Source organism: Halictus rubicundus, chromosome 2 (genome assembly GCF_050948215.1).
Source record: "Halictus rubicundus isolate RS-2024b chromosome 2, iyHalRubi1_principal, whole genome shotgun sequence".
In the NCBI taxonomy this organism is placed as follows: Eukaryota; Metazoa; Arthropoda; class Insecta; order Hymenoptera; family Halictidae; genus Halictus; species Halictus rubicundus.
In genome coordinates this window covers 11,447,531-11,461,491 of record NC_135150.1, presented here as the reverse complement: position 1 = coordinate 11,461,491, position 13,961 = coordinate 11,447,531, and the positions used below count along the sequence as shown (strand labels likewise).

The 13,961-nt window shown below is 35.9% G+C and overlaps 1 protein-coding gene across 2 annotated transcripts in view; it reads right to left on the bottom strand.

Moving 5' to 3' along the window:
- LOC143365259 (lachesin) overlaps nt 1-13,961 on the bottom strand; it is a 195,693-nt gene that overhangs the window by 131,493 nt on the left and 50,239 nt on the right. The window lies entirely within an intron of this gene.

The following is a 13,961-nucleotide window of genomic DNA, read 5'->3' as shown; positions in this document are numbered from 1 at the left end:
ACGTTCAAAAGGTTTTCTGTTAAGAACAGAACGTATTGCACAGTCCACAATAAACAAAAACAGGATCTATCAGGCTATGGTAAATGAATTAATATATCCCAACTAAACTGTAATGGTTTCTGTCGCATTGTCGATGAAATATATCGTCTGGCATTACCGTAGTGGAAAACAACTTATTTTCTGGAACTAATGACGCTCGTTTCTCTTCTATTGCCGTCTTTAACTGACCTAATTGTGAACAATATTTTATATAAAGGAGCACTCCTTCCGCCTCCGCCAATGAGCAATAAATATTTGTTGGAACATGATATTTGCTGGAACCATCTATTCCGTTTCCTTTATTGCATCAAGAGAGCATTGTAAAATCTATGGAAAATAGATGGTCTTTAGCAATGTTGCCATGCATTCTACACGATTCACATAATTCCCATTACACACATTAGTTTATTCACTTTCTACTAAAATTTTCGTGCTCTTGCATGAAGCACTGAAATAAATTTATTTAAATCAATCTACTAAAACGATTATACGATAGAGATAGAAATAGAAACATTTTTCTTGAACAATAAAATTATATTTATCGTCTTTATTATAATTACTTGTCAAAGATTTACTATTGATAAAAATTTACAGGCTAAAATCCAAAGCATAAAAATTAAAAATTGGCTAAGATTCTTCAAAAGTTTTGAACTTTTTAATTCTTTATAATTAGAAAGTTACAAATAGTTTGGTTAAGGTATTCCCGAATGAATAAATAATAAAAATAATAAATTGTTCATAAGAATACAGACTGCGGCTTTTGTGCATTTATGATAAAAATGAGAGATCAAATTACAAAATACTAAAAACAGAACAAATGGAAGGAATTTAAGAGCATGTTGTATTATTTTCAAATTATTAAAACTATTAAGAAAAATAACAACTTTTTATATCGTCTCTTATTTTGCATAGAAATCCGAAGTCAATAATTAACCCTTTCATTCCCCTTTTTCAAAAATCATAAACAAAATCTTAATAGAAAGACCATAGCCGCGTAAAAAGGAATTATAAATGTATGAAGGTTACAGACAGAGACCTCGAAAAACTGTCGCAACCGAGAAATGTAGTGGTAGGCATACCTACGTTTTCTATGCATCGAAAATGATAACGAGTATGGAACTACATGCAAGGATTCCAAAAGCATGTATGTCATTTACATTCCGTATATTAAAACAGTTTCTGCTGCATACATTATACAAAGTAAATACTGCGTAAGGTAATTATGCTCTGTTTATATTCGTTTGTATTTGATTATTTCTTTTTCGCATTCAGGATCTCCACGTTTTACATATTACCTTTAAACGAAGCGAAAGGAAAGAATCACGACCTTGAATGAATAATTGAAAACAAGATTACTTTAACAGCACCCACGTAAAGAAATTTCGTAACAATACAATTATTATACTTCAATATTGAAGTTGATTTGAAAGGGTTTGAAAAAGTGTTTGAAAATATTGATTTCTGGAGATCCGGAAATTTAGCGTTCAAACACTTTTTGGATCCACTGTACACGTGTCAAAAAAAGGAAGGGATGATGCCTGAGGTGGTTCGAAGCACCTTTTTCCTTTACCAATTCGCTCAAAAACGCTTTGTTTTTGAGATGTGAACGAAGAATACGGACCAATCAGAGCATGGCTACAGCGGACGCGGATTCTGCCTCGGCCAACGGCAATGCCGTGCTCAGCGGGACCTGTCGCCGAGTGGGAATCTGTTCGTAGTAGCTGTACTCTGATTGGCCCATGTGTTTCGTTAATAACTCGGAAACAACGCGTTTCGGTGCGAATTGGCAAAGGAAAAATTTGCTTATAATTACCTTAGGAATCGCCCCTTTCTTTTCCCTACACTCTTCCTGGGACACCCTGTATATTATTGCTTAAAGTAAGGTCTCAATGGTACCTCCTTAACTGAGGCCACCGATACAGAAGAACGGGAATTAAGCATAATTCTTTTGATATTATCAGAGGTTTTGTTGCTGTTAAGGAATGAAAAACTCAGATACTAACTATCCATAGGTTAGAGCACACTTTTAATAAAGAAATACAAACTACAAAGGATAAAGAAAATGTATAATACATAAAAATAAGAAGGATAAGAACATTTACATTAATGTCTATATGTGAAGACAAGAAGAAGAACTGTACGCCGAAACAACGGCAAGCAACAGAGACGCGCATCTCCAGCGCCATCTGTCGACATTTTGAACATATAGTCTAACAGTTGCATTCGGCTAAAGATTCGCAGTCAGATAATGAATGAGGGAAGGACAGGTGAGTCTGCACGAGTGCGAGCCTCAAGGTGGAATTTTATTCATTGAGAGACCCTGAATGACAGATTAAACCTAACGGAAGGATTATCTGGCAGAAAAACGAAGCGAAGAAGTTCGAGATACGGAAATCCCGCTAAAACGGTAGGTTCCTCGGAGGATTTCTCAATTACCAGAATGGAATGTGTGATGAACTGAAGAACAGAGATGCCAGGAGGACGGATGAGCTAGCCCCGGCCGAAAGTACAGAAGTGACAAGCAGCCCGACGGGATTTTAAGCTCAAGACGTCACGAGAGTTTAGTGAAACGGTTAAAGGAGCGACCTAACGAGAAGTCCCTTTGTCCCAAAGGATAACCTTCCTCTCCATTAACCGGTCCGCGCGATAGAGTCTCTGATGTATCAGAGAATCCCTTAAGAACAAATTAGGCGAATCCTACCTTAGATCGAACTTACCACTACGCCCGGACTACTGTACGGTCACCTAATGAATAATTTTATTCCGACTTTGATCTTTAATGCCTTCCCGAACACAGGGCATTATCATTCTCATCTATCGAGCCGCGGCCCTCTCGGAAATTCTATCATGTAACAAAGGATTAACCGCCACTGCGGATCTTTGATGATCCTGTTCAATTCTACTTCGAGCGTCATTCATATTTCACGATTCATCGAGCAGTAAACAGTCCAAGAGTAATTATCAGTAGATATATATGCGAAATAAAATTTTTGTACATTGATTTCGTGACATAGGAGGCAAATACTAATTTATTTCCGCTTTTAATCATTTTAATAAGATGCACTTATTTAAAAAAAAAGGCGCCAAGTAGTTTGGTTCCTCTTTTAAATAATTCTTGTAAATTGAAACTATTTTATCGATATCCGGAAGTACATTTAATTTTTCTATTGTTTCATATTTCACCACCTGATTTTTGTTATAAACATATAAAATCCGCAGTCTAATTACGAAATATTAAGAGATTACACAGAGTTAATGATGTTGAAAAAACGTGAATTTTAAACATTTTTCTGGAGATATTAATGCACTCCTTTTTAAAATAAATGCTTTGCTTAAAAGTACATATATTGTACAACTGTAAAACTTAAAAAAATGCTTGTTCGTATCTTCAAGAATCGTTTTTAGGTTAGGGATAATATTAATCTTTAGAAATTATTTATGTATATTACTAAATATTACTTTAAATAGATAAGATATTAACTAGATACTATATTAAAATAAAGATACGATATTAAATAGATTTGATATTAAAATAAAGATGGGATATTGAAATTGTTATTTTACACAGATAAATTGTTTCACTTCGAGAATCGATTCTCTTAAAATACAATTTATTAAAATTCGACGTTTCTCAAACAAACTCAAGAAACTTGTTGGTACAATATAATTTTAAAACCTGTTTATCATGTAGCATAAGAATACAAACAATTTTAGTGTAATATTCCGGTATAGTGGTGAAAAATGACGTACGTGGAAACTCTATAATTAATTTGACGAAGCATTTCCATTTTTCATATATTCATTCATTGCGGGTCACCCAGGGTATTTTTTTGTTTTGACGTCCCACCTCGATCGGAAAAATGTCAACAGTTGCACGGATGTCGCAGGTGCAATCTCCATATATTTTTAATATAACTGCAAAAATTTTTAGTCGCGTGTTGCGTTTTACTTGAGTTGGTAATATTAGGAAAACATTCTGCACGGGTCTCTCTCTCTCTCTCTCTCTCTCTCTCTCTCTCTCTCTCTCTCTCTGTCTCTCTTTCTCCCACTCTCTCTCTCTCTCTCTCTCTCTCTCTCTCTCTCTCTCTCTTTCGTTTTTCCCCGCTTTTCAGGCGATCGACAATTTATAACTGAAGTGACAGAGTTTTGTTGTCGACTAAAAAACAGATTCGTGCGAAATAAGGATTATTAATCCCCTCGTGATGAACAACGTGTATTGTTGGGCGTCGCTGTTGTGCATGACGCATTCTATCGTGGATAAGAAGATTACTGTCCTCACACATACTTATGGTAAAGTATCCCCGTTTCGTATCACTATAAAAATATATATATTCGTGAATGAATGTTATTGACTGTGATTCGAAACTATACATTTTAATGTAAATGGCAAATTGGAATTACTAGACTTTCAAGAAGTATGGGAACGCTAAATACCCGATTTTCAAAAAATTGCCTTAATTTAAACTGTAATAATTTCGTAAAAAATGATCGACAACAAATTCAGACTCGTTTTAAACCTAAAAGCCATAAGCCATCGTTCATTTGTTTCTAAGATTTTTTCCATGATGTAGCAAGCGAGAAATTGACGACGCGTTTTTCCTCGTAAATACTGTACATTCGAACGTGTGCAAAAACTTTGAAAATTTTGTTTCTTGACTGAAATCACCACAGAATTAAAAATTGAAGCTTCCTCTTTACAACAACACCTGAAAAATTGATATACGTTAAAGTCTTGATCTAAGCCGTACGGAGCTACACGATCTTACGGGACTTTCACCGATTTATTCGTGGAATTTTTCTGATTAAAATGACACTAAACACAGTATAATTTGAACTGTATTTAGTGGTTTCAATTGACGCGAGCTGAAACGCGCTGTCTTTTTCTACGCTCGGCACGGTCGACGCGGTCACAAGAAAGTAATAGCCCTACACGATCTATGTCACAGCACGGACCCGAGGATTGGCCTTAGATCAAGACTTTACTGTACGATGTTTTTAGTTGTTTTATTGAGCTTTGAACGGGAGGTGTGCCGCTAAATTTACAGTAGCATAAGTTACGCATTGAGGGCTTCAAACGACCAAACATTATCTTCGTTTTTGTTCCATGAAGCACTGAAAAAAGTCGTACATCAATTTTTAAGGAGTTGTGAAAAGTATGGTTCACTCCTCAAATCTATGACAGTTTCGTTTACGAGAAAAACTTTTGGAGACGTTTGAATTTGTGCAGTATTTTGCGGAAAAATCATTCAGTTTTGCATCTGCCACATTATGTAAAAATATCTTGGAGGAAAGTGAACGTTGCTTCGCGAAAGTAGAGGCTTCAAGCTTTAAAATAAATCCAGGCTTATGGTTGTACTATTTGTTTTTACGAAATTGTCACAATTTAAATATCGACAATTCTTCAAGAACCGGAAAGGTAGTATTTAAATACTTTTCGGATTCACTGTATTTGTCATACCGAATCGAGTTGCATATCATTGGCCAATCAGCTGAGAAATTAACTGTTGACGCCTACGCTTGTGGTAGTGAAAACCCTTTACGAGTTGGCCTCGAAGGCCACCGGGCCCAAGGGGTTTGCTCGCCTAGCTGATCTGTTGAAGGCTACGTCCCGTTTTGAGGTTTATGGCACGTCAATCGCTATTGAATTTTAGGAACCATGTCGCTCAGAAGTTGGACCCGAACGTTCGCAGCGATAAATTGTCTTTTTGCAACTCTATTCCGCGGCTCATTCGATGGCAGATTGCAGTGTTTCAAGTGATAGTAAAAATATCGACTTCCGTTCCAGAAATCGCTTCTCATACACCGCAAATTATTGAATTGGACACCCAGATATTTTGGGAAGGGATCATTTTCGTTTCTTGAGGAAATTATCTCTTATTCGTGAAACCTTTTAATCTATGCTATTTTCATGTAACTGCGAAATCTACAACCTTCAACCCTTTAACCCGGTGATCCCAGGTCTGGGTTTAATTTTATAAATTAAATTTATTATTTTCTAGCAAAAACGAAGATCTCATCTATGTTAATAAACGTCTACTTTTCATCGAAATTACCGTTTTATGTAATAGAAGAGTTATGTATATTGGAGTCTAAAGATTAATAAGTTCACAAGCTATAAAAACTTCTCTATTACGAACATTATACCAGGTGTATACAAGTTTTAGTCTTTGTTACCAAGTTGCCAAGTGAAATGTTACCAGTTGATAATAAAAAGCGGGAAGATTATAACTATTATTCCTTAGAACTCGTCATTAAACTGCGGATTTTAAGTATTAAAGAGAAATATAGTTATACTATTTCTGTCTCATTAAAATCACTAAAATTCGAAGTATATTTTTATTTAATTTGTGCTTCTTACAGTTGACTTGGAAAATGTTTATTTTGTATAAAAATCCGCAGTCTAGTCATTATGCACGAACGATTGAAAAAGACTGAAATTTTTGCATACACCTACTATTTAATATAAACATTGTAAATAGTCGACGTTCATATAAGTGTATACAGGTCATATCAATGAAATAATTACTAGACAGAGGATTTTATGAATTTATGTCAAAAATGAGTCGGTGAAACATAAAACATTAAAAAGTTTCGATGAATTTAATATTACTGGTACAGTATTTACAACCTATTAAAATTATTAAAAGAAGAGTCAAGAGTACAAAATAATATAATATAATTTGTGTGTAATTCCTTTTTTGTAGTTGATGCAGTCGATTTTTATTGTGCACAACAATCAGCAGTCTAACAATTACACACATCAAAGTCGAGACATTTATATAAAAGTGTGATTCTCATTCATTTATAACTTAAAGTTGGACAGAAAGTGTGAGATTTTCAACTTTTTCTTACGGAGAAGGTGGCGAACCGAAAATTGAGACTCTCTGAACATTCACGAACAGTTGCGACGGATAAATTAAAGTGAATCAAAGTTACGAACTCAACGACCCTTGCCGAAGTTGCGAGCGAGTAATATTAATTACCTGCTTCGTGTGCCGTGTGTGATTTCAAATTTAGAACCCTATGCTCTCCAGATACATGTTCTTACTGTCTAACGGATGGCTAAGAGTAAACCACATAGGAATAAAAGATCCTCTTTATTGTTAGCATTCAGCGATAGTCTGTTATTACATCGTAACATAGTCGACTCTCCGCAAATACTTGCCATAACCGGAAAGCAATTCATGAATTCCGGTATCAAAGGGTTTGCGTCCAGTTTCCCGTGCCATTTTATACCTGCTTCCTTCCCGGTACTTATCAGTAGCCCGCGGATCTTTATGCATTTATAACGAGCCTTGCTAAATAAAGCTTAGTCAAATAAAACGGTTCGTAGTCCAAATTTCCTGGCAGAAACATTAATTAGCATCGAAGCGTTGATCAGCTTCCTTTCTAATATTTATTCTCTACAAGTAGATTAACTTTGGACACTGTGTCCGTTTATAGATGTAACACTTTTCAAGGGATTGCAAATCTGATTATATAAGTTAGAGCATTATCTGAAAATTATTTTCTCGAAACAGTTTCTTTTATGCTCTAGCAAAGTATTTGCAAAAAAATATATCATCTCATTTATCAAAGTGACAATGACCTTGAAATCTCTAAAAACAATGATCTTGGGAAAACATAAGCTTACACTGCTACACATGTCCCTTGAAACAATAAACTTCTACAACGGAAACCTTGGCCATAAACCTTTACATAAACGGATTAGGAAAACTTCGATTTAACGGTAGACTCTCTTCTATAGACGTGCTCTGACTGGTCTGCGTTTTTCATTAATAACTCCTTAACAAAGCAACGGAGAACATTTCCGCAAAGGAAAAAGTTACTTCGAATGACCTCAGGAATCAGCCTTCTCAAGGAAGTACATCATTTTTGGGACACCTTGTATATATGATAAATACAGGATCTCATAATATATGTTTGGGTCTTAACACCCCTAAATTGTCAATAACTATTTTGAATTTTTGTAAATCAGACGAGCAGTCAATTAGTTAATCTTTACTACTCTTCATACAACGAGACTTAAATAATAATGGAAAGTTTAGACTTTTCACTTTCGTCTAGTCGCAGTCTGAACCTGCAAAACGTTGCAAATCAGGTCGAAATTAATGTTAGAAAAAAAAAACAAACCTGAAGGGCATATTTTATTAAATATCTTAGAAACTATTACATCTAAAGGAACAGGTACGTTAACGGTCAAAGTCGATTAATTTTTTATAAGGGTTAGATCTGCGATAATAGATTTTATCATTTGTTATCACCATTTTTAATGGAATTATAAATTGTAATGCGGAGCTAGCTTGTAAAACCGTGCAAAAATAATATTGTCCAGCCGGTTTCCAGGAGTAATCGAATCACTGTGCTCCGGATCAAAATAGACATGGCCGCGTCGCGCCGCACAGTGGTACAGATCGAGGAATTAATATATGTTTATTATTAATATAATAAAGCCATAGTAAAGTAGGTCATTGGATTCATCTTGATGTCAGCTATAACATTATTAAGCAAAAAATATATACTGACAATAAAAAAATCAAGGTGACATTAATTTTTTATTTAAAAAAAAATTTTTTTTAATTTTTATATTGAACTTTATAGAAGAGTGATTACTCATTTTTTTTTTGTTGAAACATTTTCTTGTTAGAGCACCGGAAAAGCCCGAAAAATTGCGATAACATGTGAATAATTAATGACATTTGAAACCTGTCTTCACAGGTGCATTTCTTATAAAATGACACATAATTTTAACATGTACATCATTTTCCTATCTAGTAGTTTCCAAGATATTCCTGGAAAACGTATTTTATCCTCGACTTTTAGGTTTTAACCTTAGCTGTTGCCAGGTTTTGAAATAACAAAATAATCTTTAATTCTGCAGATAATGTGCTTTTTTTATCTTAAATTGCGATTATTTGGCCGTATTATCTTAAAAGAATCATATGACAACTTTAAGAACCTCTTACCGCTCCGCGCGGTTACGGTCACAGAGGAGCTTTAAATAATGATAACTTTTGTACCGGGACCGAATCGGATGTGAATCTTGCATGATTTCATAGAGAAAAGTGTACTCAAAACAATGCACTTTGATAAAATGCGGAACTATATGGAACTCAGAAGATATCCTTTACCAATGATAGAAAACTTTGAAGATTCTCTTTAGTTTACTGAGCATTGTTATTTCAATAAATTATAAATATTAAATCTTAGTGCACAAGATATACTCTCTATATAGACAAATATTATTCATTTAAAACAAAAATGGACACATAATATTAAATAGGTTCTCCAGGATATGAATAAGAAATGAGGCAATTTTTTCGGGAAAAAATGGGATTCATAAAGTGTTGATTTTTAAATGCTTGTTCTAATCACAATTTTTAATAAATCTCGTTAATTTCACCGTTTTCGAATGTCATGGACATTTAAGAAGCAATATACATTCGGTAAACATCGATATGAGCAAGTTGCTTCTTTATCAAATGAACAGCTAACTCCTCGATCTGGACTTCTATGCGCCATGCCGTCGCGTCGGAGGGTAAACGCTAATGAGATCGTGTCGATGGGAAAATAATTAGAGTTTCCCGTTCCGCGGAACGTCGTGATACAGTTTAAACAGAGATCGAGGAGTTCGGAAAAGTGTACACAACATCAAAAAGAAGTTTCGAGTAGAGAAATAGCTAACGTGTAGGAGAAACGGTGGGCAGAAAGTTTGCGGAGTGAAACGTTTAACGGTTCTTTCCATTAACTTGTGCACGTGATGTAGCCGGCGGATGTACCAGAGGGTCCCTGAGGAAGGAATTAGGCAGGCTCAGTGTAGACACCAGGGGCTTATCGTGCAACGTGGAAGCATCTGATAGAATTGTGCACTCTGTCTTCTATTCAGCTTCAACAAATACTATTTTATCTTTTCCCTTTCTCCTCCCTCTTTTTTTCCGGTTCTTTTATTCTACGCCGGAGCTCTCCTATTCTATTCTCCTCTTTTCGTTATTTTCTGAGTACATAATTGCGTTTCCCGTTTTCTCTTCGACACACAGCACTCTGTAAATATTATTAACCCTTGTTCTATTACTTGCTGATATCTTTACCCTAGATATCTGCCCCGAGACTGTTTGAACAAGACGTTCGAAATATACGGTGGAATTCGGTGACTTTCCGTTGAGTCAATTACAAGGCAACAATACGATTTCAAAGTGAAACGTTCTTCCCTGACTTTCGAATTGTAGAGTATTAGTTTTAACACTTACGAAGGGCTATTTTTCTAAACAGATGATGCCATTTAATACTTAAGTGGTATTGTGTTCTTGTTTTTCAGGCCTTTATAAAATTGTGCAAAAATTCCCTGAGGTACTTTTAAGACTAAATATGTTATAAAAAAGTTAGAGAAATTTGATAGTTGCAATTCTTGTGCAATGCAAGTGGTGAAAGTACAGAAAATTAAATTGGAGTTATGGGAGATCCCAGGATACCACTGGAGGGTTAATACTAGAACTACAGAGCACTAAAAGTGATTACTGTCAATTACTTTATAAAAGTAGCAAGATTATGTTTATTCGCACTTCTAGAAATTGTCATCACGATAAAACGAAATAAATTTATTCAATAATTGAAGAATATCTTTAAAAATCTGATATTATAAACCGTGTCTCAAGCTTACCTAGGAGAGTTGGCACTCGGTTCTTTTTAAATATTTATTTGGATTTTTGAAAATTAATAATCAGACAAATAAGAATTATTCTTATCTTACGGGGCATTGCATACCCCACGTGTGTAATGCAGAGTTAAATCGTCCGAATTCGAACACATTTACGCTTGCAACGGAACTAATTCATATTGCTACCCAACATGATCCGAGCGTTAAACTTTGTTGTTTATTACACGAAAGTTCTGTTACGCGAACGCGTTTGCGCACCAATTAGTTCGCATAACAGAGATTCTGCTGTACACGTAATATCGTCTAAAGGTCTGAATAGTGTCTTCTACGTTCATGCGACTTTACTTCCAGCCCGGGCTTCTTCCGCCGCACAGCAACATTCGCGTGGCAATTTTTTTCCTTGGCCGTCATTGTCCCTTCTATTTCGCCGTTGTCGAAGATTGTCCGCCGACACGAAAATCTAGCATTTTCAGCAACACGGTTCTTTTAGCGGTAAGGAGGACAGGGCGCCATTATATCTTCCGCACGAATAAACGTAGGCATCCATCTAAGCGGCTCCTGGAGCCACCGGCGAAAGCACGAAAGAAGACGTGAAATTAATTTTGATGCTGTCAGCTCTCTATCTTTCTCTCTCTCTCTCCCCCCCCCCCTCCCTTCGAAGCTCAGTTATAATTTACTATCGTGCCGAGTGCTAAGCGAGTGGATAGGGTCGATGAAAGTACGAATCAGAGTGCAGTATTTTAAACTGACCTGGATTCACTCCCCCTCCCCCTCCCCCCGCCGTTTTCCCCGTCGAGCAGGGAATACTTCGTTTGATAGTTCCGACGCTTACAAGTGACCGACGGGAAAGTTAAACGAAGAGAAACTGACAACCAAGCTATGAGATACTTAGCCGGCAGTCTGTACTTACTGCTTGGAACTAGATAACAGGACCATCCGTGTGATTCTTTATTTGAATATCATTAACCGGCACGAAATCCTCGGCTTTCGAGGTCTGGCTCGCTGCTAGACGGAAAACAGCTTCGGCTTTTGGCCGTACGGTAATGCCTCGATATATGTGGAAGACGTGCACGATATTTGTCACGAATTTATCCCCATTACCCCTTGCAAGGCTCAGATGATCGTAGAGACGTCTAACATTATATGGGGATTAGATACGTCGGTGAGACGATACAAATCTGCTGACGAAGCTCGTTCGTTAGTAATTATTTTTTTAATGGAACTTGGACCAGTATATCCGTGTTATTTCTCTGATTAAAAAGAGTCCAAACACGACACCATTCGTACTATATTTGCCAGTACAAATCACGATTTAGTAGAACCTCTACTATCCGAACCGATATCTGAATTATCTGTTGTCCGAATGTGAACAGTTCACTCTGTTTACTCGATATGTCCAAAACACGGGTCTAGCCAGGGACATATATTGGCCACGAGGTACTGTTCTTTGATCCACCCAAATGTAGAAAACGATAGCGATTTTCGGTTCATGCCCCCTCACTGTGGAAATAGTTCTGGGACTTTTATCGGCTAGGCATTTGGGACATATATTGAGTAAACACTGTAATTAAAATCTAAATATACAACGCGATTCATTGTACAAATCAGCTGACTGTTTTATTACCCTAATGTCCCACCGATCAGTTCGGATAATCGAGGTTTTACTTTAACGTGTATTAAACGAGTAAACATGATCGAAATAGTGTCGTGTTTGGTGTCTTTTCAATCGGAAAAATGTTACGGACACGTCCGTAAATGTTTCATAAGAGTATAATTAGAAACAAAGAAGTTTTGTTTAACTAATCCGATGTTTTGGTTACTTGATATTTGTTCCTACGTTCGACGCTAGTAATAAGAGATCAAGGACGTTCATTGTTTTATTATTCAGATCGACAGCTGACCTTGATCTTATTACGTGCATTAGGTCTTTCCAATAATACGCATTTGTACCGCAGGTAATGGCAGTGCAATTTGATGGAATTTTAAGAGACGAACGCGCGCACGTGCGTTAGCTTCTTACAAATTCAAGGTTCTCGAAGGGCCACATCGCATCTGGACCTAATGGCGCACAGGAATATTGTACACAGTGGGGTTGGAAAATCCTGGGGCTGGAAAATGTTACCGCGCCACTATCTACCCATCAGTCAGAAAATTGTTGCAACCCTCTCTTTGAAAAGAGGATGGGACAGGAAAGGAGCAGAGCACACCCTCGAAATGTCTTTCGGAGGGTTACTAATTAGAAAATAATGTATACATCAAGAAGGGGGTACATAAAGGACTTATACTTACAATAATTGTAATGGAACAATAAAAAGAGACCAACTGTCTTTAACATTTGCACAATGACATCTCTGGTAGATTGGTTTCAATTCCGCACAATAATTTTTTTACTGGGCTCGAAAATCAAAATAGGTATTTGGTGAAATTCGATTAATACGCTGCGGATTTTTATGCGAGATAAAAAAATGTTTGCATCGATTATAACGAACAGAAGCTGAACAGAAATTTCTTTCCTCCTTGTATAATATTAATCATTTTTACCATAAATTCATCAAATCCGCAGTCTACGTATGTATTTTGTGAAATCCATTAAGAATTGTGGCTTTTGACAAAAAATAAAACTATAGTGTCTCATGAAAAGTATTTTGATGAAGTTCTTTTTTGTGGTATAAATAACACATGACAAATTTTCGTTTTGTTTAATTTTACAAATGCAAGAGATGCAATTATGTTACAGGTGCGAGACAATTTTATTATCTAAGTACTGTCGATGATTTCCTGATTGCGATATTATTTCCGGATACCGTGTACGATCACCCTAAGATCTAAGGAAAAGGAAGAATCCCAGGGGAACAGGTCCGAGACTGGTCAGCCGCACTTGAACCATCGCAGCCACGATGCCTTTTCAACTTTTCCTAAATCTCCTATCGCTTCTGAAGGATCCGAGGAAACTTGATCCGACAATTGTGCATTATATTGGGTTTTTACTCTTACACTTCAGACCATTTATCAAAGCTCCCAATTTTTACAATGTTTATTTACTTCCGAAGCCCTCGCGAAATAATCAAAAAACGTTGAAACGATCGAACTTATTATGCAAGTGAAAATAAGACAATAAAATATAATGTATAATTAAATTTAATGGTGATCTACTAAAATCACCGATAACTACAATTACTTTAAATAAATACAATTATTTTAAATTATTTTTTTATTATTTTTATTTTTTATAATACTTAAGTTAGAATTATTTTATTTTTTTATTTAC